The sequence below is a fragment of the Anastrepha ludens genome, chromosome X, assembly GCF_028408465.1.
Source record: "Anastrepha ludens isolate Willacy chromosome X, idAnaLude1.1, whole genome shotgun sequence".
In the NCBI taxonomy this organism is placed as follows: domain Eukaryota; kingdom Metazoa; phylum Arthropoda; class Insecta; order Diptera; family Tephritidae; genus Anastrepha; species Anastrepha ludens.
In genome coordinates this window covers 12,415,925-12,443,742 of record NC_071503.1, presented here as the reverse complement: position 1 = coordinate 12,443,742, position 27,818 = coordinate 12,415,925, and the positions used below count along the sequence as shown (strand labels likewise).

The 27,818-nt window shown below is 39.2% G+C and overlaps 1 protein-coding gene across 2 annotated transcripts in view; it reads right to left on the bottom strand.

Annotated features, from left to right (window-relative positions):
* Positions 1-24,833, bottom strand: part of LOC128869149 (uncharacterized) — a 161,961-nt gene extending 137,128 nt beyond the window's left edge. The window contains exon 1 of one of the 2 annotated variants that reach the window (XM_054111641.1): positions 24,648-24,833. The gene's annotated coding sequence lies outside the window, so the exon portion shown is untranslated. Of the gene's footprint in view, positions 1-23,927; positions 24,611-24,647 lie in introns of those variants that run through there. The other variant, XM_054111642.1, reaches the window with a different exon arrangement.
* Positions 24,834-27,818: the final 2,985 nt, after the last annotated feature.

Genomic DNA, 27,818 nt, shown 5'->3' with positions numbered 1-27,818 from the left:
CAATATCAATAAGATTGGCCGTCTGGAAGTCCAGATCTGAATCTATTAGAAAACAGTTTGTGGCGAGCTGCAATAGCTGAATGCCCTTATCATTTCAAGGCTTGTGTTAAAGCAAATAGTGATCATTTCGAGTGAAAATTAGGGGGGAAACCGGTTTAGGAGGCCAAAATTTTGGTGTTTTTCGAGAATTTTTTGAACAAAGAAGGAATAATCAGAAACTGTTTAAGTTTAGAGGATATTTTATTTATATTTTTAGCTACACTTTTAAATTTTTTTGAAGCTTTTTCCGCGGGAGATAGTGGCGTTAGAGCGAGCTGTCTATGGACGATCACCATCCGAGTGTCTTGCTGGTGGGAAATCCTGAAGTTGCAATTCTTCTCTGAAATCAACAGCAATTTTTTTTATTAACAACATATTTCCTAAGAATATGAACCTAATTGTGGTAAAAAAATATTGAAAATTGCATGCTTTTGAGGCGCTGAACCCAAAGTAGTTTTTTTATACCATATTTTTTCATCTATTTTGCTTAAAAACCCATATTTTAAATAATAATAATATGATCCCAGAATTAGGTTCATATAGATTAGAATTGAATAAAGAAAAAATCTCGAAAAATTTTAGAACGCTTGGTCGATAACTTTTTAAGCTAGAATTCCCACCAGTTGAAAAAAAGTAGTTTCGAGAAAAACGTCGTTCTAACTAACGCGCGCTACGGTGCGGAACCGACGGGTAGTCACTTAAGTGTTCATAGAATCGGGAATAATGCGAATTTTGCTTTAAAATTTTTACCACATATTCCTGAGTAGTTATACTAACGATTTATGCAATAAAAAAAATCGATTTCTTGATCAATCTAAACCGGTTTCCCCCTTTATTTATTTTTTAATATTTACAAGATTACATAAAACTAACTTCATTAAACAAAGAATTATAGTTTCGTATATATAAAGGATAGATATATTAGGAGAATATGCACTCAAAATTTTATAGCGGAATTCAAAGTGATTTCGGAGTTACAGGCCTGTGCACCGTTTGAAACGATAACTTTCGTCGTTTTTTTTTTTAATCTTACACGCCATTTTCAAAAACATGGTTTTGAGAAAACGTGTTTCAAAGTTTTCAGAAGGTACTACCTTCCTCAATCATGCCTTCTGAATAAGACAATATTTTTCTTTTGTGTTTCAGGTGAAAACTACGACCGCAAACTTACACGACGTTTTACTAGCGCGCAGCGAGTTTTGGTTTTTTATTTATGTTAAAAAATTGTTTATTACTCCTCAATCATGCCTTCAAATAAATGCAAAAGATTATTCCTGTGTCGCTTTTTTCGCTTCGAAAAAAAACTGAGAAAAAACACTTTTTTTGAAGCCACTGATAAGAGGCCCCCCTTAAGTTGCAACAGAACTTATGGCAGGACTAAGAAAATTAACAATTCATTCGATTTATTTATTAAATACACAAACGCCAATCGGCAATATACAACTTGGTAACAATTAATTAAAAGGGAAAAAATGAATTTTGAGGGGAAAGGTTTAAACAAATTAATAGGGTATTTGTAACAATAAAAAAAATTTCGGAATGTTGTTTGAACAACGGGTATGGTAATAGACGTGATTTAATATCTGGTACGAAGGTATTGAGTGATATGCTGTAAAAGTCCACCTCGTTGTGCAGAGAGTTCACGATCCTAGCTATTCGGTTATGTGGACCGTTAAAAATATAGTTTTTAGTTGTCCTTGTGGTTTTTAGCAGGCGATTGCGTCTCAGTGGAAGTCCAACAGGTGCGAATTCAAAGCAACTATTGATATCTGGGGCATCGATCAGGCCATTCACAACTTTGAAAAAGAATATTAGGTCCGCTACCTGCCGACGTGCTTGCAAATTATTGATGTGGAACTGGTCATAGATCTTAAGTGTTGATCTGTATACTCCTTGGCGACTATATCGGTAATCCAGGCTTCAGCAGATTTTCACTTGTACTCGTTCAACGCGTTTGATTGCAGAGTCAGTAAAAGGAGACCAGATTACTGTGCCATATTCCATAATTGGAAGGACTAAGGAGGAGAAAAGGCTCAGTAGGGTGTTGGGATTTGTGAAGTCTTTGCTGGTTCTAGTAATAAAACCAAGAGTTTTAAACCCTTTGAGAGTAACCTTGTTAATATGTTTGTTAAATGTCAATCTGTTGTTTATGGTGATACCTAGATCCTTTATGCTGTCGATTTCACTTATTGTCTCAGTGTTTAAATTGTAGTTGGTTGGAGTACAGACGTGCGATCTTGAGAAATATACTGCTGCACACTTTTTGATATTCAGGTCTAGTTTGTTTCTGCTGCACCAGGCCGACAATAAGTCAATATCACTCTGGAGAATTTTGATGTCTTGTACATTAGTAATCGATCTGAAAATTTTTAAGTCGTCCGCATATAGCAGGTACTCAGACAGTAAATGTTCGCCAATGTCGTTAACGAATATATTGAACAGAGTTGGACCTAGGTGTGATCCTTGGGGCACACCCGACGTTACATCATTCTTGGTGGATAGATGACCATCCACCCTCACTTGAAGAAATTGCCTTTGAGATAGATATGAGTGGATCCAGCCCATACATTGCCTTGAATATCGTATCTGTTGAGTTTATTTATCAGGATACAATGATCGACCCTATCGAATGCTTTGCTAAAGTCCATGTAGATGGTGTGCCCTTCGTGTCCTTCTTTTAGCGCTTCTTGGAGGTAGTTGACATAGATAAACAAATTCGAAGTAGTAGACCTCCCGCCCAACAAAACCGTGCTGCTTGTTGGTGATAACGTTCGAGAAAAATGCTGTGAGTTGGGGGAGAACTATTTTTTCAAAGAGTTTAGCGAGAGAGGATTGTATGCAGATTGGTCTATAGTTGGAAACCTCAGACCTAGGACCGTCCTGGTAAATGGGACAGACGTAGGAGGATTTCCAAACTGTTGGGTTTGTAGAGAGAAATCAAATATACGTGTGAGATGTCCGCTGAGGCTGGTAGCACAGTTTTTGAGGAAGGTGTTTGGTACTCCATTCGGGCCAGCACCTTTCTTTGTATTCAATGTCAGCAGCGCTTTGTAAACGTCATTTATATTAACCTCGAACTCGGTGATAGTATTAATCGGTCTGTGTCCTAGATCAGCTAACCTTAAGCCTCGATGCGGATCCTGATTATATACACTCTTGAAAAAGGATGCGAACATGTTACTAATCTCAATGTCGGAGTCAGCCGACAGATTATTCCAAGTCATGGTAGACGGAACATCGCTGTTACTCCGTCTTTTATGTTTAATGAATTTCCAAAATGCATTTGTATCAGTCCGAACCTGCTGCTCAATCTTATCTATATAATTTTTGTAGCATAATGTGTTGAGCTCCTTGCACTCCCGTCTAAGTTCACTAAATTTTCTATAGTACAAATTAGTATCGTTTTTCTTGTATTTCTTGTAGTTGGAATGAGCTTATTTCTTGAGTAGAGTTTTGAATTTTAATTCACTTGAGAACCAGTAAGGGAAGGGACTTGTTTTTTGGACACGCACTGGAACATATGATGAGATGCCTTCCTGGATTATGTCATAGAGTACTTTTATTTTGCATTCTACAGTGCTTGATGAATATAAGTTAGACCAATCAGCGTTTACGAAGAAGTTATTGAGACTATCATAGCCACCGTTCTTGAAATCATAGTAAGTCGGTGTTGCAGGCTTTAGACTGGGCTGGACCACGATAGTGATATCAAGGGCAGGGTGATACAGATCCATGGTGGTGATTGCCTGAGTATATTCTACCTGAATAGAAATGTTACTAAAGCAGAGATCAAGCAAGTTATTATTATCGATATGGACACGGTTAAATTGTTGGCATTCCAGCGAAGAAAAACCTTCGTATATAAGATTTTCACAGTCAGTGCAGGGTGAGCTGCTAGGAAGGTTGAAGTCGCCAGTAATAAGGAGATTTGTGGCACTATGTTTTTCCTTTAGATAGTGAAACGTATCAATGAATGTCTGGAAAGCTGCGAGTGAAGCTCTCGGAGGAAAGTAGACGCACCCGACGATGGTATCAGAACTATAGCACTTCAATTTCACGTAGATGTGTTCAATGCTGTCGTCGAGAATGGGAATACTTTCTGCTTGAATATATTTCTTTACTGCAATGAAAACGCCTCCACCGTGTTCACTAACACTTGTTGAGCTGCTTCTGTCCTTCCTAAAGATCTTAAACGTGTTATCTATTACCTTCCCGACATTGATGGCTGGATGAAGCCATGATTCAGTGATGCAGAAAGCATCAATGCCACTGATCGATGCCGCTGTGAAAAAGCTTCCGAGCTTGGTACGCAGGCCTCTCACGTTCTGGTAGTGAATTTGTAGAATCGACTGGCTTTCCCTTTTTGCTGCTCAAAGTGATACATACATAATATAGGGTGCATTATCGTCCAGTTAAAAAATCTTGAGGTGGCAAACAGAAGTTGTCCATCACTCTCCAAATAATAGCGACCCTGAAGCAATTATTACCGAAATATGTGGCCCAGCGGCTAACAACATAATGTTTGCGATCAATATCCGATCACGAATCCATAATCTTTATTATAAATATTAGAAAAATAAATATCTCTCAGAGCGGAACTAGTTTCCTGGAAACAATACAGTTGGCTCAAGCTTATTATTTTGCTTAGTTGAAATAGATGACATGCTGGCGTACACAAATTCATATTTGAATTAAAGTACGTAAAAAAAGTTAATATTAAATTAACAAATAAATGGTATGATTTTGAATTACCACAACTACGTCATCACGATCTTTAACGCATCACAAAGCTAATTGGGCCAGCTTCGCGGAATTTACAGAAGGCACCTTTGTCGCTCTACCCATCCCCACCGATGTGTGCCAAGGCGAACGCGCATTCCGCAAGGTGATCACAGCCGCTGCGGCTCGCTTTATTCCTGCTGGAAGGATTCAGGACATACGTCCCAATTTCCCAGCTAAAGCAGCCGTTCTAGCAAACGAACGTAACCACCTACTCCAGGCCGATCTCGGGGATCCCCGCATAAAGGATCTCAATTTGGAGATTCGGCAACTGGTCACCCAACATAAGCGGACCAAATAGGACGAGAACTTGAAGACGTGCAACTTCAGTACAAGTTTTGGTCCGCCGTAAGGTCCTCGTCGCACCCGACGAAACACAACGATAAGGTGGCTATCACTTTCAACGGTTGAACTTCGTCGGACCCGAAGAGAAGCGCGAGCTATTTTTGCCGGCAATTTATATTGCATCCTCCCGCGGACAGATCCAATCGTCGTGCCACCAGACAGTTGCTCAACCTACCGAACAACGGTGCGCCACTAACTTTATTTTATGATGAGGTTCAGGGGTTTACTGGCAGTAGGGTACCTCACAAGGGTTTTTAACATGTCTATGCCCACTCTCATAATTCCCAACAAGTGGAAATCAGTGAGAGTGGCCCCAAAACTGCAACATCTGAAACCCGCCAACCAAGGGAAATATTATCGCGCGATAACTCTCCTTTCTCCAGTAGTGAAGACTCTTGAAGCCATTCTACTCCCAATCTACAAAGATTCGGAAAAGAGTACAGTACCACCACCGCGGGCTTAAGCAAAATCGCCCCTGCGAGAGGACTGTCCTAGCAGCGTTGGACCTGAAGAAGGCTTTCGACACAGTCAGCCAATACCCGCTGCTACATGACATTACATAGTCGACAGTTCCGCTAGGGTTGGACAAGTGGTCCGCGGATCGGTCCGCACCCGTCAGTAATTATCCGAGACCAAATCTCTAAACAGAGAAGGATAAAGCAAGGTGTTCCGCAAGGTTGTGTCCTTTCACACTTACTTTTCAACTTCTACTTTTCAAAACACCATAACTTTTTTGTGTGAAATTAGTTTTTATTGATTTCAAAAACAAAATTGTTCGAAAAAGATTACAATTTTAACATATGTATATTCACTTTAGCTCGATATGACCACCTTTTGCCTTGACTATAGCCTTCAAACGGTCAAAAAACTAGTTGCATGCTGCACGAATGTGATCTTGACGTATTTTGGCCCATTCTCGTATAATCGCTTTTTTCAGCGCATACATACTGGCGTATTTTTTAGTCCTCATTTTGATCTCCGAAATGGAGCAGATGGAATAGTCCATCGGACTTGCGTCTGGCGAATTCGAAAGCATTTTGTGGACGAAATTAAGTGAGGAACATGATTTTTTAACCATTCTTGGTTCACACGAGCTTTATGAGACGGTGCCGAGTCCTGTTGAAAAGTCCATGGTGTACGACAGAAATGTTTGCGTGTCCACGGCTCTAAAGCAGCTTCTAAAACATTTTCCCGATAATACGTCGCATTCACTTTGACACCAGGCTCGATAAAAACGATTGGAGAGCGTCCATCAGCGGTCACTGCGGCCAAAACCATTACTTGCGATGGGAAATTGCTTCGAGTTGCCATACGTAGGCTCAAATTCTCGTATCAGCATTCGGTCAAGTAAACACGATCGTTTTGAGTGTTTATGAACTGCTCAATTGGGAAATTTTTTTACATCAAGAAACACAATGTTAGGAAATTCGCCACGTTCGGGCAAGCGCAACAACTCCTTTGCTCTTTCGCACCGAACTTTTTTTTGCTGGGTTGAAAGATCGTGTGCTTTTTGGAACTTGTAAGCCTTGACCTTGAGCTCATTTTTCAATATACATCGAATGCTGTCTTGCAATATTTTCAGATCTTTTTCCATTTTTCTTCCACTTCGACGTAGATTTCGTTCAAGTCGAGCCTTCACTTTCCGCCTTCATTTCTGGCCTTGTTGCGGTTTTTTTGGTCCACCTCCATAGCGTTTTGCAATGCTACCAGTATAATTGTAACGTTTTATAGTGCGATACACAAACATTTTATTCACTTTGAGGTGACTGAGCTCATGAACAATGGCTGGTTGTGATTTTCCAGCCAAATATAACGCAATCACACTATCACGTTTGAATTTCATCACAGAAAAAAAAAAATTCAACAAAACTGAGACGCAAATGCTTTTGATGACTTATAAACAATATATTGAACTGTCATTTGAACAATTTTGACGTTGATGTCATGAGCTGTTTTACAGATACAAGCAGTGTTAAGTTGGTAACACTTCATATCGTTCACCCTGTACATATCTAAGCTCTACCAGCCACCAGAGAGAGATTCAGTGGTCTCCTACACTCACGATTGTACGATGATAACGTCAGGCAATGACATCGAGGTCCCGTGCACTAAAGTAAACGATTACCTCACCAGTTTTTCTCGCTTTTCCACTGCGAGGAGTCTACAAATTTCCCCCACTAAGTCCACGGCAACCCTCCTTACCACCAGGACAAAGAAGGGTTAAAGTCGACGACACTCCAATACCGACTGTAAACAATACCAAAATTTTGGGAGTTACCTTCGACAGTTTGCTCTCTTTCTCTGCACACACAACCGCAATTGTTATTACAGTCCAAAATCGCAACAAGATCCTCAAATCGTTAGCCGGCAAGACTTAGAGCAAAGACAAAGAAATGTTGGCAACATTTAAAGCAATTGGCCGGCCGGTTCTAAATTACGCTGCGTCTGTCTGGTCGCCTGGGACTATTGGTAAGGATTGCACAAAGCTACAGACTTGCCAACGGCATGTGAAGGCACCCAGCACGACACTTACCACCTTTTCACATGCCCTTTAAAACCCACTCATCTAACACCCCTCTCTCTCTCTGGACCCAACCTGTTTAAACAGCATGCTTCCTGGGCCTACCGTTAGATGAGCCTAACGAAGACGGCCGATGATATACTCTGCACTGACGTGGCTTCTCTTACTGCTACAAACACAACAGCAACAGATGTTTCCTGATGTCTACCCTACAAAACCTACATAATGAGGCACAGATGCTTCCTGTGGAGCACAAGAAACAGTTTTTACTCGGGTGCTACCGTAGGTTTCCCCTTTCTAGTCACCTGCTTGAACCAGAGCGCCTCCCAGGCACGTCAGGTGGCATCTTTTCAACCACTTCGACGAGATCCAGGACAAATCAGATCGACAACTTCTGAACCTCCTTATACTCCCAACCCCCGGTGCCCATAATCGGAGTCCAACCACTACCCATAGCAGATGAAGAGCTCCAGGTAAACCGAGAAACCCGCGGCAGAAATACGTTCTGGATATTGTAGCAGACCAACCATATGTCCAGCATGTGAAAGCACACCACACGATATTAACCACCTTTTCTCATGTCCACTCATCTAACACCCCTTTCCTCTCGGGACCCAACCTGTCGAAAGAGCAAGTTTCCTGGCGCTACCGTTATTTGCGTTAGACAGGTAATTGCATTACACTGACAGGGTTTAGTAAGCTGCTACAACAGTGGTCGCCAACCTTTTCAATGTGTTGAGCTACTTTCAAGATTTTGAAATAAACAGCGAGCTACTTGCACAAGCCAACATAAATTAAACAATACACAGTTATTTTCGACATACAATACATGTATTTATTTTACTAATATACGTTCTATATATAATAAACTTATGACTTATAGTGCTTATGCTTATGCATAACTACATCCATGTTCACACCTATCAATCGTAACAAAATTTTTTGCAGTCATAATGGCAAATCACAAGCGACTTAAAAAAAAACAACAAAACAGTAATAGTACATTATTATATAAATAAAATATGGGCAGATATAAAGAGCATATTTAATGAGAAGGTTGACATTCTGACTCATCGATAATTTTTTTAATATTTGCAGTATAATTTGATACAGTCATTCGAATACAGTTATCCAAATGTATATCTGTAAGCCGATTGCGGTATTTATTTTTAATAAATTTCATATTGGAAAAAGAAGATTCACACAAATAAGTTGAACTGAATAACGCTTTCACTTTCAACACAACACGACATAAAACTAAATACTTATCTTTACTTACTAAAGTCAATATACATTTTGTATTTGAACCTAAAGATTTTAAAGTCAAGTCACTTTGAAAAGCAATCAGTTCCATTTCTGTCACAGCAATGTCTTCGCCAAAGTTGTTCATAACACAAGTTGCAAACTGTTGTACCTATATCAATGTCCATGAAGGGTGAAACAACAAATTGCGTCACTAAAGCAATTTTGCTGAAGTCCTTGAAACGATTTTTGAAGTTTTCCTTCAAGTTAGAAACTATTTCCATTTGATATTTACTGTCATAGGGCTCTAATAGATTTTTGGATATCTTTTCGGAAAGAATAGGAAAATGCTTAGTATCGCGGTTTTTTAGGTTTTGTTACCAAAATTCAAGTTTTGTAATAAATGCATTTATATCAGAAATCAAATCCGCTAATTCTTTATCCCTGCCTTGAAGCTGCAAGTTAAGCTCATTTAATTTCTCTGTAATGTCCACAAGAAAACCAAAATCTCTGAGCCAAGTCGAATTTTCCAGTTCAGGAATCGGTTCATCGCGTTCTTTGAAAAATTGGAGTATAGCAGGCAGGACATCATTGAAATGTTTGAGCACTCGTCCTCTGCTTAACCATCGCACTTCAGAGTGCGATGCCGGATATTCCCTTACTAAACAAGGGAATCCTTTGTGAAGCTCGCATTGCGGCTGTTATTTTGCACAAGTGCGGCTTCACATTGCGGAAGGGCATTTCCAAGTGTTCGTGATTTTTCGTTTTGCGCCGTGAATCGTCGAGAATTTTTTTCAAACACTTAATTTGATTTAATTTGAATTTATTTCAAATTCAGTTTTAATTTCAGTTTATTTGGTTAACTCCGTTTTTTAATTTATTTATTGTATTAAATTTAATTTCATTTGAACTTAATTTATTCTGTGTTAATTTACATTAAAAAATTTAGCTATGATCCCAATTTTGGTTTCTTGTCTAATTTTAATTTAATTTTAGTTACAATTTGATTTATTTTATTTTATCAGGTTAAATTTTATTTTCCATTTATTTTATTCAATTTCATTACATCTTTTTTTATGACACGGCGCACTCACTTTTTCACTTTCACTTTTTTCCCACTTCCACTACACCACAAGGACTCCCGCAGGACATCGTTTAAAAAATTAAAGTTGCGGGCCAACCACTTGGCCCGTTAAGTTATACTTACTTTCTGCGTCCTATAATTAATTCTCCTGTTTTAGGTTATTGAACAATATATTTTATTAGATTTGCTGGTTGAAGAATACCGATTGAATACTACTGGTTCAAGACTGCCCGCGCAGCGCCACACTCAGAACCTTTTATACTTAAGCTAGCCTTATTCCTACCCTAACTCTGCTGACATAGCGGTTCCCACGATGTTGTGCATTTCAGGTGAAGTTGCTGTCTGCTGGATGCTCGTGTGGATCACGTTGCATTAAGCATACGCACTGTCAGCATATTTCAATAGACAGGTGTGCTTCTGCTGCAGGTGAGCGAGTTAACTGTGGTGTTAACTTATATATATAATTGGCGCGTACACCCTTTTTGGGTGTTTGGCCGAGCTCCTCCTCCTATTTGTGGTGTGAATGGGTGGGTGCCATTGGCACAAGGTTCGACTCCTTACCCGGATTCGTAAATATCAAAAAAAAAAAAAAAAAAAAAAAAAAAGAGGAAAAATGTTAATTGGCTAGTGTAATTACAGCCATGTTCATAAGTAAATTGGGTAACGTCAACGATCTCGGCATGATAAAGCAGCTGCAGCCAGTGGACTGGATACGCCCTATTTGGGTGCACGTTGTCGTTCACATGGGAACACGCCAACTATTTCTGGCATCTGGCAGCTAAATTGGAAGTTGTTTAGGCTTCCGAGAATCGTGTGAAGGAAGCGTCCTAAGTAGGTTGCCTGCAATCTGATTGTAGGACGACTAAAAAGGGTTCCCGCGTCCCTTCCGTGACCTTAACCAATAAAATAAAATAAAAAAAATAAAATAAAAAGCAAAAAAAAAAAAAAAAATTTTACAAAATACTAAAACTTTCCGCATTTCTAGCTCAACATTTTGGATATCTCGATGCAATCAGTCAGCCTGTGAGTTGAATTAAGCAAAGCAACAAGTGCGATAGAAATAAGCGGAAGAGAATAACAAGTGACAGAAGCAGCGAAGGAGAAGGAGAAAGAGAATAACAAGTGCGGAAATTCCAGAAACGCATTTTTTCAAAGTTCAAGCGTAACGGACGTGTTTTGGACCGCTCTTCAAAAATTGTTTTCAAATATTCAAATCAGGACACATTTGATGTTCCTATTGAGACAGTGACTCTATATCAGTGGTGAAGTGGATTTTTGAAGTTTTCTGCCCTTTTCTCTCCCATTTTCCATAAGGAAGAGTTAAAATAAAAGTTTTAAATATTAACTGTATCCAAACAATATACGCAATCCATGGATTGCAAAAGGTGCAAACTACAAATACGTGGAGAGACGGGAATAAGGTGTGCGGGTGTATGTGACAAAACGTATCATTCGCAATCTAAATGCTCGGGAATAGACCAATATACTTTAGGAAAATTAGACGAATTTCCCAAACTTCGCTACATGTGTGATGAATGTGTGGTGTATATCAGCAACGTTGACCTCGCAATTAAGGAGGTTCAGAATGTAGTCGAGAAGAACGGTTCCCGGTTGCTTGATTACAAGTATGAATTTGAAAGTGCACTCAAAACTCACGAAAAAGAAATAAAAAGCTTACTTGAGGTTATAGAGAAACAGTTCAGCGAAAGAATAAGTGGTATGCAAAAAGCGCAAGAAGTATGCGAGCGAGGTGTGCGTGAAATGCACAAAATTCGCGAAATAACTGCAAGCTTCAATGAACAAAGTGGCAAAATATGCAAAGAACTGCAGAAAACGAGAGAGGAAAATTCGAAGATATACAACGAAATCAAAGAAACGAAAAAGGCAAACATAGCAAATGATAACGGCCAAGTTCCGTATGCAGCAGTGTTAAAAAACAACATTGCTCTCAAAACAGTGATGCCAGACTTAAAGAAAGATGCACCATTAGTGATTAAACCGAAATCGAAGCAAAAAAGTGAAAAAACAAAATTAGACTTGACTGCAAAAGTTGATCCAGGAAACTTGAAAATCTCAAATATTGAATCCAGAAGAAACGGAGTTATAGTGATTGGAGCTGAAAATGCAAACGAAAGGGAAAAAATTAAAAAAACGATTGAAGAAAACATTGGTGAAAGCTACGATATTCAAATACCGAAATCAGTAAGACCAAGATTTATGGTATCACTAATGGGGTATAAGCATGATGAAAAGTCATTAGTAGAGAATCTAAAGAAGCAAAATAAAGTTCTAGAAAATAGTGAAATCAAATTAGTAAAAATGTATGAAGTTAGAAAGGAGAGTAGACTTCTTTACAACGCTATTTTGGAAATTGATCCCGAGACTTTCCCCTATGTTTTAAACTGCGAAAAAGTTAATATTGGATGGGAGCGATGTAAGGTATTTGATGGCGTAGAAATCTTGAGATGCTTTAAATGTCAGGGGTTTAACCATAAAGCTGTCGAATGCAAAAACAAAGAAGTATGTTATAAGTGCCTCGAGCAACACAGATCAAAGGACTGTAATAAAGCTAATATAGTATTCAGAAATGTATAAACTGCATACGAGCTAATGAGAAGTTACATCTTGGCGTAGACGTAAATCATCCAACTCAGAGCAAGAGATGCCCGGTATACCTCAACAAAGTTGAAATAAGGCGAAAGAATATTAGCTATTAGCAACCAAAGCAACTGTGCAGTTCTTATAATAACATCTTATTACTTAGTTCAATAAAAATAAATTGTGTCCTTCTCCTTTTATTTATCTCTTCCTCTCATATTCTCTATTTCCGCTACTTAAACATTCTCTTAACTCCTGTTTTAACTATACTTCCTGTCATATTCGGTAATATTCGGGTTTCAAAGGGTCTTATATGCAATGTTCTCTTCTTTACTTCCCTCGCCAATGATAGGTAAGGATAAACAGTTTCACACGGGCAGAGATACCACTTTTAATATGATTCGCGTACTAAGTAGGCTAAAGTCTGGACTGAAAATATGTCATCTCAACGCTCAGAGTTTGCCATCTAAAATTGATGAATTTCGATACATCTTTGAGTCATCTGATGTATATGTTGTGTGTGTATCTGAAACATGGTTTTCTACGTGGCATAATGACGATTCGTTTTGAGTTAATGGCTATAAAACTTTCCGTTTAGATAGAGCCAAGCGTGGTGGCGGTGTTGCAGTGTTTGTTAAAAATAGTCTGTCTTGCTCCCTCAAGTGCATCTCGGAAAATACGAACCTAATAGAATATATTTTCCTTGAAATTAAAACTAAGTATGGCAAACTCCTCATTGGCTGTGTATATAGACCTAACAAATACATCGCCTACGCATCATTTGTTGATTTTATCGAAAATTTGTCTCTTAATTATAATAATATCGTTGTAGCAGGAGATTTTAACAGCGACCTGCTATGTGAAAATGAGTTCGTGTTAGCCATGCGGAGCTTGGGTTTGTTCCCCGTTAACGGCTCTATGCCTACACATTTCACGCAAACTAGCAGCTCTTTGCTAGATATATTTTTTGTCAACGATACCGCTAAAATTCTCCTATTTGACCAGCTTTCTGTGCCAGGCTTTTCTAAGCACGATCTTATTTTCATGACATTTAACTTCCAACTGACCCATGACACTAAATACTATTCATACCGTGATTTTCTACGCATAGATTATGAGCTTCTTGAAGGGGCTGTGGAGGAAATTGACTGGGAATGTATTCATAACTTAATATCTAGTAATGAGCAAATTAGCTTCATTGAAGAAAACATTAGCTCGCTCTTTCACCGCTTCGTACCACTTACACACAAACCAGTAATTGATAAAAACCGGCCATGGTTCAGCAACCATATTAAACACTTGATTTGCAAACGCAACAAAGCGTATCGCAAATGGAAGAGCTTCAGAACCTCGGAAACTTATAACATCTTTAAGGCTTGCAGACGAGATGTTAACAAATCAATTAGATTGAGTAAACTAAAATACTAATAGGACTATGAATAAGTTCGTGCGGTTTTTTTCGAAATTTGAAGCTTTATTGACGTAAAATGGTTACAAATTTAATATTCAAAATATTGTCCATCGCTTACTACTACTTTTTCCCATCTTTCTGGCAATTCACGGATTCCCTTTGTGAAAAATTCGGTCGGTTTTGCCGCAATCCACGAATCGATCCATTTTTTGACTTCATCGTAATTACGGAAGTGCTGGTCAGCCAGGCCATGTTGCATCGATCGGAAGAGATAGTAATCGGATGGCGCAAGGTCTGGACTATACGGCGGGTGGGGTAGGACATCCCATTTGAGCGTTTCTAAGTATGTTTTGACCACTTGTGCAACATGTGGCCGAGCATTGTCATGTTGCAAAATAACTTTGTCGTGTCTATCGGCGTATTGCGGCCGTTTTTCTCGCAGTGCTCGGCTCAAACGCATCAATTGTCGTCGGTAGACATCCCCCGTAATCGTTTCATTCGGTTTCAGTAGCTCATAATACACAACACCCAGCTGGTCCCACCAGATACACAGCATAACCTTCAGGCCATGAATATTCTGCGCCGACGTCGATGTTGAAGCATGGCCAGGGTATCCATACGTTGCCCGACGTTTTGGATTGTCGTAATGGACCCACTTTTCATCGCCAGTCACAATTCGATGCAAAAAACCCTTTCTTTTGTGCCGTTGAAGCAGTTGTTCGCATGCCATAAAACGGCGTTCAACGTCTCTTGGCTTCAATTCATACGGCACCCAATGGCCTACCTTTCGGATCATTCCCATGGCTTTTAAACGTTTGGAAATGGTTGATTGATCAACTCCCAAAGTTTTTGCAACCTCTTCTTGCGTTTGAGCCGGATCTTGATCGAGCAATTCCTCCAATTCGGTATCCATGAACTTTGGCGGCGCACCCTCGCGTTCTTCGTCTTCCAAGCCAAAATCACCACTTTTAAAGCGTGCAAACCACTTCTGGCACGTTCGCTCAGATAGAGCATGCTCACCATAAACTTCCACCAAGATACGATGACTTTCGGCTGCTTTTTTCTTCATATTAAAATAATGAAGAAGAATTCCCCGCAAAAACACATTATTTGGCACGAAATTCGACATTTTCAAGTGTGGTAAAAATATTGTTGTTTACGCTTCAAATAAAAAACTTATACTGACGTTTGTGCCTTACGACAGTAGCTCTCCAATGAATGTTTGGAAATGTGGATCGATGGAATAATAATCAAGTTACGCCATCTGTTGTAAAACCGCACGAACTTATTCATAGTCCTATTATGAGCAGCAGTTTAGTACTGCAGTGGGTTCGAAGCAGACGTGGAACAAAATTCGTGCGATCGGGATTGGGAACAAAAATCAACCTATGCTAGGTTTATGTGATGTTAATGTAAATGTACTAAATGAGAATTTTGTGTGCTTGCCCGGCTCTGTTAATAATATATGTTATGACAATTACAATTCTAATCTTAACGTTGTGATGTCCAGTTTTTGTTTTGAATGTGTCGATGATTGTGAGGTAGTACAGTCCATACTTAGTGTCAAGTCGAATGCGGCCGGTCTGGATGGAATTCATCCAAAATTTATAAAATGCCTGTTACCAAAGATCTTAAAATATCTTACCTATGCTCTGAATACCGTCTTAACCACGTCAATCTTTCCCAACTCTTGGAAGAAAGCCAAAATCATACCTATTAAGAAAGCGAATGGAGACTACCGCCCGATTGCAATACTGCCGTTCTTATCCAAAGTTCTTGAGCGTATTATGCATCGCCAAATAAACACGTTTTTGAATAGCAACGCCTTGGTGAACACATTGCAGTCGGGGTTTAGATGTAGTAGGAGCTGCACCACAGCACTCCTAAAAGTGTCTGATGACATAAGGCTCAACATTGACAAAAAGCATGTGACCTTTCTAACTCTACTTGACCATTCAAAGGCATTTGACTCCGTAGACCATAAGCTCTTAATTCTGAAGCTTAAAAACTTATTTAGCTTTTCAACGTCGGCCTTGACTCTTATAGAAACGTATCTTAGTGACCGATTACAAACCGTATGTAGTGATAATACCATGTCAAACTTTCTCCCTGTAACCAGAGGTGTACCTCAAGGCTCTATCCTTGGCCCTCTTTTATTTGTCTTGTACATTAACGATTTGTTCGGTGTGATTAAATATAGTGATGTTCATGTATATGCTGATGACGTTCAATTATATGTTAGTTATCCCATTAGCTGCATTGACATTTGCATAAGTAATATGAATTCTGACTTGAGCCTCACAAGCAAGTGGGCTTCTGAAAATGGGTTAATTCTTAATCCAATCCTGATAAGTCCCAATGCATCGTTATTTACAAAAAATATATCAAGCTCGATGGCTATACACAAGTCAAACTAAATGGCGCTGCGATTAAATATGTGGACAATGTTAAAAATCTAGGGGTTACATTTAATAGAACTTTGACATGGAGCAACCACATTTTTACTGTCATAGGCAAAGTTTATGGTATGCTCCGAAATTTATGGACAACTCAATATTTTACACCAGTAAACACTCGACTGCTACTAGCTAAAACGTATTTGTTACCAACGTTACTGTATGGTTGCGAGTTATATACTCCTTGTGATAGTGTGTGTCGTAGTAAGCTTAATGTTTTATATAACAACATTGCTAGATACGTGTATTGTAAAAAACGTTATGACCATATTTCAGTATTCGCGAAAAAAATTGCTTCCGTATCCTTTAACGACTTGCTTAGGTTTAAATGTTTAGTTTTACTCCACAAGATCATAAACACTCAGAAACCCAGATACCTCAAAGATCGACTTATGCCTTCAAAGTCCTGCCGTTCGTTAAACTTAGTCCCGATGAAATACAGTTGCTTGGTGACTGAACGTCAATACTTTGTGTTCTCTGTCCGTCTTTGGAATACCTTACCTTACAAAATTAAACGTATAAAAGAAAGCTCGTGTTTCAAAAATAAATTGCTTCGCTATCTTGCCGAAAATTGCTGAATGAACTTTAAATCTCTTCCCATTAATCCCTACTCCTTGCTACTACTATTTTTTACCTTACTTTCCTTTTAATACTTTCTCCAACTTATACTTCTTTACTACTATCTGTAATTTTTATTCTAATTTTAGTTTTGATTTTACTGTTAATCCTTTTATGTAAACTATTCTTAAGGTCAATCATTGTAAAAATAACCTATGGTTGTATGTTTTGACTTTAATAAATAAATAAATAAATTTTTACGAACAATCCCAACTTTAAGCGTGTTCCTTATTGGTAACTAAGAACCCAGTTGAAATTTTTGAAACTATTTTTGACGATGAGGTGGTAAAATTAATAATCGATCAAACGAAAATATATGCGTTGCAGTATAACAAGCAAGAATTTTACTCTATAGCGGCTATCACTCAATGCCAAGAGAACGCATGTACTGGCAACTGGATGAAGATACCAGAACACCTTTTATAGCCAACAATATGTCGCGAAATCGCTTTCAAGAAATTAAACAGTTTTTGCATCTTACTGATAACTCTAATTTAGATTTTAGCGATGAAATGGCAAAGATAAGACCACTCTCTCAAATTTTATGTAAACAATTTTGTCAGTTTGGTTATATGCACCGTTGACGAATCTATGGTTAGGTATTTTAGAAGCCATTCCGCAAAACAATTCATAAGAGGTATTCCAGTTCGTTTTGGTTTCAAGAATTAGATGATCACGAGTAGCAGTGGTTATTTATATGAGTTCGACACATATTGCGGTGCGAAAACGGTTGAACGTCAGAAAGAAAGTCTCCCATTAGGTTCAAGGGTCGTCCTTGATCTTTTGGCAAACATTCCACATCCGACCGATCACATCGTACGTCATATGACCTTCTTAGAATTTTGAAAGACCAAGGATTTAAGGCTACTGGGACTGTTCGTGATCGGCGGACCAAAAAATGTCCTCTGAAAACGAACAAAGAACTACAAAAGAAGCAACGGGGAGAGTTTGATTTTATGTAAGTTTATCATAATGATTTATTTGAATAGTTGTTTTGTATCAAATTTTGTAGGTGTTCTGACCCAGGAATACTTTTTGTGAAGTGGAATGACAATAGCGTTGTGACAGTGGGAACAAACTTTGATAGAATTGAACCTTTACATACCGTCAAACGATGGTCAAGACAAGAGAGGCGCAAGGTGAATGCCCATCAGCCGAAGTTGATAGCGGAATACAACTCAGGAATGGGAGGAGTTGACTTCCACGACCAAGCTTTGAATACTTACAATATAAAGTTTAGAGGAAAGAAATGGTGGTGGCCTCTTTTCACCACAATGATAATCTCGTGAGTAGTAAACGCATGGAAGCTTTATAAAATGGCAAGTAAGTGTTAATGCGACTTGTTGCAATACCAACGTGAAATTGTGCGATTTTATTTACGCAATTATAATATCCAAGACATATCTTCAAAACGATCGACAACGGCATCAATAGCTGGTTCCTCATATAACCATTTTCCCAAAAGGATATCGAATCAGCTGAGGTGCAGTGAGTGTCACCAAAGAATTCGATGGATTTGAGAGTTATGCAATGTAGCTCTTTGCGTGGAGAGAGAATGTTTCAAAAACTTCCATACTGTTAACCGAACTAATAACCAAGGAAGTCTTTGAAAGTGTCTTTTTATTTACTACTCAATATTTTCATATACAGGCAATGTATATACATATTATCCCATTGTACTCGATTGGGTACAGCCCAAAAAATGCATTTCTTTGATTTTTTTTTGTGTTTTTTTCTTTTAAGGAGCTTAATTCTTCTCTTCTTAATTGGCGCGATAACCGCTTACGCGATTTTGGCCGAGCTTAACAAAGCGCGCCAGTCGTTTCTTTCTCGTGCTAACCGGCGCCAATTGGACACACCAAGTGAAGCCAAGTCCTTCTCCACCTGATCTTTCCAACGCAGAGGAGGCCTTCCTCTTCCTCTGCTACCACCAGCTGGTACCGCATCGAATACTTTCAAAGCCGGAGCGTTTGTATCCATTCGGACGACATGACCCAGCCAACGAAGCCGCTGGATCTTTACTCGCTGCGCTATGTCTATGTCGCACTTGTTGGCAAGAGAGATTCTACGTTGGATTTCAAGGCTGACATTGTTATCGGTGTTAATGCTGGTTCCTAAATAAACGAAGTCTTTTACAACCTCGAAATAATAACTGTCAACAGTGACGTGGGTGCCGATACGCGAGTGCGCCGACTGTTTGTTTGAAGACAGGAGGTACTTCGTTTTGTCCTCGTTCACCACCAAACCCATTCGCTTTGCCTCTTTATCCAGTTTGGAGAAGGCAGAACTAACAGCGCGGTTGTTAAGGCCGATGATATCGATATCATCGGCATACGCCAACAATTGTACGCTCTTATAAAATATTGTGCCTGAGCGATTAAGTTCTGTGGCTCGTACGATGCTCTCCAACATCAGGTTAAAGAAGTCACACGACAGCGAGTCACCTTGTCTGAAACCTCGTTTGGTATCAAACGGCTCGGAGAGGTCCTTCCCAATTCTGACGGCGTTGCTGGTGTTGAGCAACGTCATCTTACATAGCCGTATTGGTTTTGCGGGGATACCAAATTCAGACATCGCGGCATACAGGTAACTCCTTTCCGTACTGTCGAATGCAGGTTTGAAGTCGACGAAAAGATGGTGTGTGTCGATTCTCCTTTCATGGGTCTTTTCCAAGATTTGGCGTATTGTGAATATTTGGTCGATGGTAGATTTTCCAGGTCTCAAGCCACACTAATAAGGTCCAATCAGTTGGTTGACGGTGGGCTTCAGCCTTTCACACAATACGCTCGCTAGAACCTTATAGGCGATATTTAGAAGACTAATCCCGTGGTAATTGGCACAAATTGCAGGATCGCCCTTCTTATGGATTGGGCAGGGCACACTTAAATTCCAATCGGCAGGCATGCTTTCATCCGACCATATTTTGCATAGGAGTTGATGCATGCACCTTACCAGTTCTTCGCCGCCATGTTTGAATAGCTCAGCCGGCAGTCCGTCGGCGCCCGCGGCTTTGTTGTTCTTTAGCCGTGATATTGCTATTCTCACCTCGTCATGGTCGGGTAACGGAACGATAATTCCGTCGTCAACGATTGGGGTATCGGGATCTTCACATTCTCTATGACATGCGCAGCTGTCACTGTTTAACAGGTTCGAGAAGTGTTCCCTCCATAATTTAAGATTGCTCTGTACGTCAGTCACCAGATCGCCGTCTTTGTTCTTACAGGAAAACGCCCCGGTCTTAAAACCTTCTGTAAGCCGCCGAACTTTCTGGTAGAATTTTCGGGGGTTGTTCCTATTGGCCAGCATCTCAAGCTCCTCGCACTCACGTATTTCGGCCTCTCGTTTCTTCTGTCGGATAATACGTCTCTTTTCCTTTTTTACACTATTTCAATAAACGTTTTATAAACGCATTTAAAAAAAAAATTATTTTATATAAGGTTGGGATTTAATGGGTTAAGAAAAAAAGATGCATTTTTAACGTTAAGTATTGGTATTGATTCTTAATTGTAATTTATAAAAAGTACTATAAATCAAAAGGCTGATATAGTGACTACATTTGCGTGTTATAATTTTAAATTCGGTTTACGCACTTATCGTGGTAGAAATGGAAAGCCGAGCCTAATAAATTACTTAAAACTATTGGCAAAACTTTCCTTTACTACCACGATATATTTGAATGGGGGCGGAGAGGGAGGGGGCGTGGCACCACCTACCACGCCCATTAGAAAGAGCAAGGTCACACCAATATAACTGTGAAAGTCCCAACCTCCTAGTGTCCCTATAGAACCCCCAGGAGAAGTTTAAAAATTAGGTTTTTTCCAACCGCATTTGCAGTTTGTACTGAAATACAGTTGAAGAGAAGAGTATATATCAGTCGTCAACCCAGCAAGCATTTAACTTAGGTTTTATATTTCTTAGCACTTATGAAAACGTTGTTTTATCGTAAAAGTTATGAGTGCCGATGGCGAAAATTTATATTTATATATTTGAAATCAAAAAAGCGCCTTATTCCAAATTTTCAGTATTTATAAATATATTTGTTTTTGTAATATATATGTATATTTGATATGAAAAAAGCGCCGCAGGCGAAAACTTAGACTAAAAATCGCGCGATTTTTATTCTAAATTTTCAGTATTTGTAAAAATATTTGTTTTAGTTATATATACATATGTATATTTGAAATCAAAAAAAGGGTCCCTATAAATAATAATAAAAGAATTGTTCCCTTTTGGTTGACTGGGTTTTTCTTATTTCGCTTTGTTCTTCTCTCTCTCATCGTTCGTTTGACAGTTCGCTCCTCAAATTTATTCTGCACGGTATTACAAACGGTTAGAAGAAAATTTGTAATAATAGAATTTGGACTATTATTTAGTAAAAATAGCTTTAAATCGAATCTTAATGTAATAAAGAATGTTTATAAGTGATTTTTTACTTTTCTGTGTTTGTATTTAAGTGAAATAAGCGTCTGTAATAGGGCATTTTTTCAAGCTTATGCAAAAAAGATGCATTTTTAACGTTAAATATTGCTATTAATTCTTAATTTTAATTTATAAAAAGTAATATTAATCAAAAGGCTGATATAGTGACTACATTTGCGTGTTATAATTTTTAAATTCGGTCCACGCACTTTCGACATTATAAGCAAATATATCGTGGTAGAAACGGAAAGCACAGCCAAACTATTAGCTTCCCACTTCCGCATTCCCCGGTTTTCAGGTTTAGGATGGGCATAAACCTTTTTTTTTTTCAAAGGAAAAGCATGCGATTATTAAAGAGCGATTATTGGTACCATTATCAACTATTTTTGACCATATTTGGCAACTGGGCCACAAACTAATCACCGATGTTAAATAGCTCAAAGTTTGCTGGCGCCCAAAGCCTGTTTCCACCATTCAACTATACAGTGTATCACTAAAGTAAGTATGCAGCGATGATTTCACCATGGTACAAAATAAATAAAACTGAAAAGTAACACTACGAAAACAAAATACAATTTTATTTATTTTTCAAAGTCTTATATACATATTTACAACAAAAAATAATATAAAAGTAATTCTTGTTTTAGCCAGATCGGCTTAATATGAAAAAGTCTTAAAATCACATCACAAAAATAAGTATGCATTCAATCAAAAACCGAGTTCAAGAAAAATTTTTTAAATTATATTGTAATTAACTGTTAATATGTCGTTGGATAGCCTGTACTCTTTTTGACAGCTTTTAACCTCGATGACATAGAATTTACCAGGTTCTAAGTCACAGAAGTTGGAATCTTTCCTCATTCCTCCATAAGTGCTTTCTTTAGGTCATCTTTGCCATTTATTTTATGTTTCCTTATTTGTCTGCCAAGATGTTCCCACAAATGTTCAATGACATTCATATCTGGCGATTGAGGTGGTGTTTTTAATTGCTTTGGTGTGTTATACAGCAGCCATTCTCTCACAACTAGAGCAGTATGCTTGGGGTCATTGTCCTGTTGGAAGACAAATGATCGCTCAAGCCCCAATTTTAATGCACTTTGCTTCAAATTATCCTTCAAAATGTTGAGATAAACAGTTTTGTCCATTATCCCTTCAATCACAACCAGATTTTCTACACCAGAAGCCACCATACAACCCCACACCATTATTGAACCGCCACCATGTTTAACTGTGCCGGTCATGTTTTGAGGATCGAGCTCTGAATTTACTTTTCTCCATACTTTTTCTCGTCCGTCGGAACCAAAAATATTAAATTTACTCTCGTCAGAGAAAATAACGGTATTCCAAAAGTTTTGGTCTTTGGCTTCGTGCAGTTTTACAAATTCAAGTCTTTTCTTTCTGTTAGTACTATTTACAAACGGCTTTTTACGGATGTTCCGACAATGGAAACCTGCAGTATATAAAGCACGACGAATGGTTTGGGGGTTAGAAGTCTTGCCAGTTTCTTTTTCCATTTCAGCCTGTATTTTAGGGGCACTCGTTTTGGGGTTTTTCTGTACCTTTCGTCCAATTATCCTGCGTTCCTGCTCCGTGAAAACTTTTGGGCGACCATTTCTTGGTTGGTTCTTAGTATTACCTTCTCTTTTAAATTTTTCAATAATTTTTTGTACCGTGGCGTTGCTTCTATTATCTTTGTACAATTTTATTATTAAATCCTTCATATCTTGTGAAAGTTCTTTGCCTCGAGGAGCCATGACCAAAGTTTTAGCTTGAATTCACTTTATAACTTGAAAAATAATTCGCGCTTGCACAACGAAACAAATTTGATAGTTTTTGTCGCAAATAAATCACATAAAGACTAACGAAATACACAAATTTGCGAACTGCATACATACTTTTATTATATGATTTTTACCGTTTCCTACGTAATGACGCCAGACAAGATAACGGAACAATATGTCGGCATCGTGTCTTTTATATTCTTGTTAGGGATTCTGCATAGCAATTACATACATACATTTGATAAAAATATGTCGAATTATTTTGGGAATAAATTCACATATTCGGCTGTTAATCATGGTGCATACTTACTTTAGTGATACACTGTAAGTTTAATGGAAAACCACCACGTTTAACATCTTTTCTAAAAACTTCCCAAATGTACGACGATACAGTCAATATAATTTTAAAACGAGATACAGAAGACCAACCCACAAGTGTCCAGTTTTCAGAAAGTATCTTATATGACTGGCCATGCAGTAACTTTTTGAAATTGTTTAGAATTGTAGAAAGTACTTTCCTTGGCATCGAAATAAAAGCGCAAGCACATCGCAAAAACAGTTCAACGATTGGTATATATTTCGCTAACATGTGAGCTTATTATTAGAAAAATAAACAGTGCATTGAAGTTCTTACCAAATTTTCAATTAGAATTATATTCACACTACGATGGGTATGTGAAGCACAATATATATATGTATGTATGTATAGGCCGTATTCCATGCCTATAAGAGTCAACAATGAATAGCCAAACGTACAATTATGTGGCGGATAATAAAGAAAAAAAAAGCTGTACGCTGTAACAAATTTAATACTTATACCGAATTTAAATACAAATATACACTACTTTCCGCTTATTTTTATTATTAGCATATTATAATAATAGGTACATATTAGTTCACTTTTTCAGTTTTCATCTTGTCCACCTTAACATTTTATGTACATATTCATGGTACAAATGTATCTGATGTGGTTGCTATCCAAACAAAAAGGAATCGGCACATTTACAAAATGGCTACCGCCTCTATTTTCCTGCACTTCAATATATATGAATAAACCGAAAATTGAGATTGTCTCACTGTCGTTTACAAAAAAACATCAAGCCCTATTCACAATGAATCAAAATATAAAACTTAGCTTCATTTGCACGTTTCACTACACAAATCATTCAAACAAAAGAAAGCCCCGGGTACAATCTGATATTGCTCCTTTTGATATAGTATACCTATTGGCCCTCCTGCTCAAGCACACTTTAAATTTACATACACATACATATGTATGGCAGGGCAACGAATACTTGCAAATACTAATCTCGAAAATACGAATAAACAGTGATGCCGATTGCAATCTATTTACCGAATTTTATGAAACGTCTCACTCGTAATTGCACACGTTTTTTTCTTTCATTTAAATTATGGCAAATAGTAATTACTTTGGATGTTCACTAAATCAAATTAAGACGTGTGCATGCGCCCGTAACAATCAACATCATAGAGTACTTTTAGTTTTCTCGCTTGCACTGAGGCCATAATTTCCAACCAAAGGAAGTTTAACCTAGTTTCGGTTTCCATGACGTTCCACTTGGTTAACAACCAAGGCGAATTGAATACTGAAGGTGCCGTCTTCTCAAAACATTTAGTAACTGACAAATAAAACGTCAGGGTAACATAATGCTAAGTTATTACACAATAAATAGTCCTTCAATCTAGTAAAGAGTATTGATTTTGAATTTATATAATTTATAGGAACTTGAGTGTATATGGGTCAGAGAATCGTGAAGAATGACTTCTTACAAATGCCACAGTGGCAGCTGACTTTGAAATAATATAATTTATATGCCAAGTAAAATTGAACTTTGAATCAAAAAACAGTTATGAGTCCCTAATCTCATCAACCGATCGAAGAGTGGTACTAGATAAATAGAACGATGTAATTTACGGCCGTCACAATGGTTCCGTTCTGACCACTGCGGTAACGAATTTGATTGACATCAAAATAGATTATGTGTATTTGAGTCGAATGCGCCACATTCATGTCACACTCAATGCCGGATTGCACAAAAACTGGCAACTTTCTAATGACAACCGTTTAAAGCTCAAAGTAGAGGTGCCTTACCATAACGCCATATCCTTAACCGTAGTATTAACCACAGGGATATTTGTGTCATCAAATATTGGTGCTATAGCCATAAGCAGTTCATATTTACATATGCATACTATCACATTTGTGCAGTTCGAAGTGCAGAAACTAAAGAAAACATAACAAAAGTAAATCACAATGCGGTTGGTTACGGCGAAAAACCAGAATTCAATTGGTCTCTATAGTTATGGTTATGACTACGGAATTATAGCATAAAGTAAAGGTTCCACATCATAACGCCACAACCTCAACCATAGTATTAACAATAACGATATTTATGTTATCAATTATTGGTGCTATAACCATAAGCAGATGATATTTACCTATAATGTCACATATTTATGCGTTTTGAAGTGCAGAGGCAAGAAAAGAAAACAACATGTATGCCACAATGTAGCAAATCACCAGAGGTTATGCCCATTACCGTCTCGATTGAGAGATCTGCCGACTTCGTTTCCGCGAATCACTGGTCCTACTTTAACTTTAAAAAAGCTAATTGGGCCGGCTTCACGGAATTCACTGAGGACAACTTCGCCGCTCTTCCCATCCCCACTGATGTGCGCGTAGGCGAACGCGCATTCCGCAAGGTACTCACAGCTGCTGCGGCTCGCTTCATTCCAGCTGGAAGTTATAAGGACATTCGTCGTCATTTCCCAGCCGAAGCAGCCAGTTAAGCAAACGAGCGTGACCACCTACGCCAGGCCGATCCCGGGGATCCCCGCATAAGGGATCTCAATTTGGAGATCCGGCAACTGGTAAACCAACACAAGCGGACTAAATGGGTTGAGCACCTGAAGACCTGTAACCTCACCTCTGGGGTGAGTAAGCTCTGGTCCACCGTTAGGTCTCTGTCAAACCCGACGAAGCACAACGACAAGGTGGCTATCACCTTCAACGGTTGCACTTCGTCGGACCCGAAGAGATGCGCGAGCTATTTTAGCCGGCTTTTCATATTGCATCCTCCGGGCGACAGAACCAAACGTCGTGCTACCAGAAGGCTGCACAAACTAACGAACGACACTGCGCCACTTACTTTCTCCGGTGATGAGGTTCAGGGGGCCATCAACAAGTCGAAATCATCGAAAGCCATTGGCCCTGACGGTTTAAACGCGCTGATGCTGAAGCATCTGCGACCCCTGGGAGTAGGATTCCTCACCAGGATTTTCAATCTGTCCCTGGCCACTCTCATCATCCCTGACAAGTGGAAAGCAGGGAGAGTGGTCCCACTACTGAAACCTGGGAAACCCGCCAACCAAGGGGAGTCTTATCGGCCGATAACTCTCCTTTCCCCAGTAGTGAAGACACTTGAAGCCCTCCTACTCCCACTCTACACGAAACACCTGGCCCCAGCCCCACATCAGCACGGTTTCCGACGAGTGCACAGCACCACCACTGCACTCACCGCCATAAACGCCCAGATAAATCGCGGGCTTAACTAAAACCGCCGCTGCGAGAGGACTGTCCTAGTAGCGTTGAACTTGAAAAAGGCTTTCGGTACAGTCAGCCATTACACGCTACTAGATGACATTTATCAGTCGACACTCCCACCAGGGCTGAAGAGGTGGTCCGCGAACTATCTGAGCGGTCGGCATTCGACAGTGATATTTCGAGATCAAATATCAAAGCATAGGAAGATTAAGCAAGGTGTACCGCAGGGTGGTGTCCTTTCTCCCTTTGCTGTTCAATTTCTACATCTGGAAGCTCCCCCAACCACCAGCGGGAGTTTTCCTGATCTCATACGCTGACGACTGCACGATAATGGCGTCGGGCAATGACATCGATGGCCTGTGTTCCAAAGTGAACAACTACCTCACCGACCTTTCTCGCTTTTTCACTGCGAGGAATCTCCAACTTTCCCCTACCAAGTCCACGGCGACCCTCTTTACCACCTGGACAAAGGAGGTCAAGCTGTCCCTTAAGGTAACGGTCGATGATACACCAATTCCGACGGTAAATAACCCCAAAATTTTGGGTGTAACCTTTGACAGCTTGCTCTCCTTCTCTGCGCATACAACCGCAATTGCCACAAAAGTCCAAAATCGTAACAAGGTCCTCAAATCGCTGGCCGGCCGCACTTGGGGCAAAGACAAAGAACTGTTGCTTTCGACATTTAAGGCAATTGGCCGGCCGGTTCTTAACAATGCTGCACCTGTCTGGTCGCCTGGAACTAGTGATTCGCAGTGGACAAAGCTACAGACTTGTCAAAATACCGCCATTCGGACAGCGACCGGGTGCCTCCTGATGTCACCCATCCAACACATTCATAACGAGGCACAAATGCTCCCAGTTGTTGAGCACAACAAATTGCTCAGCAAGCAGTTCCTGCTTGGATGTTACCGCAGGTCTCATCCCTGCAAACACCTGCTTGAGCCCGAGCCGCCTCCCAGG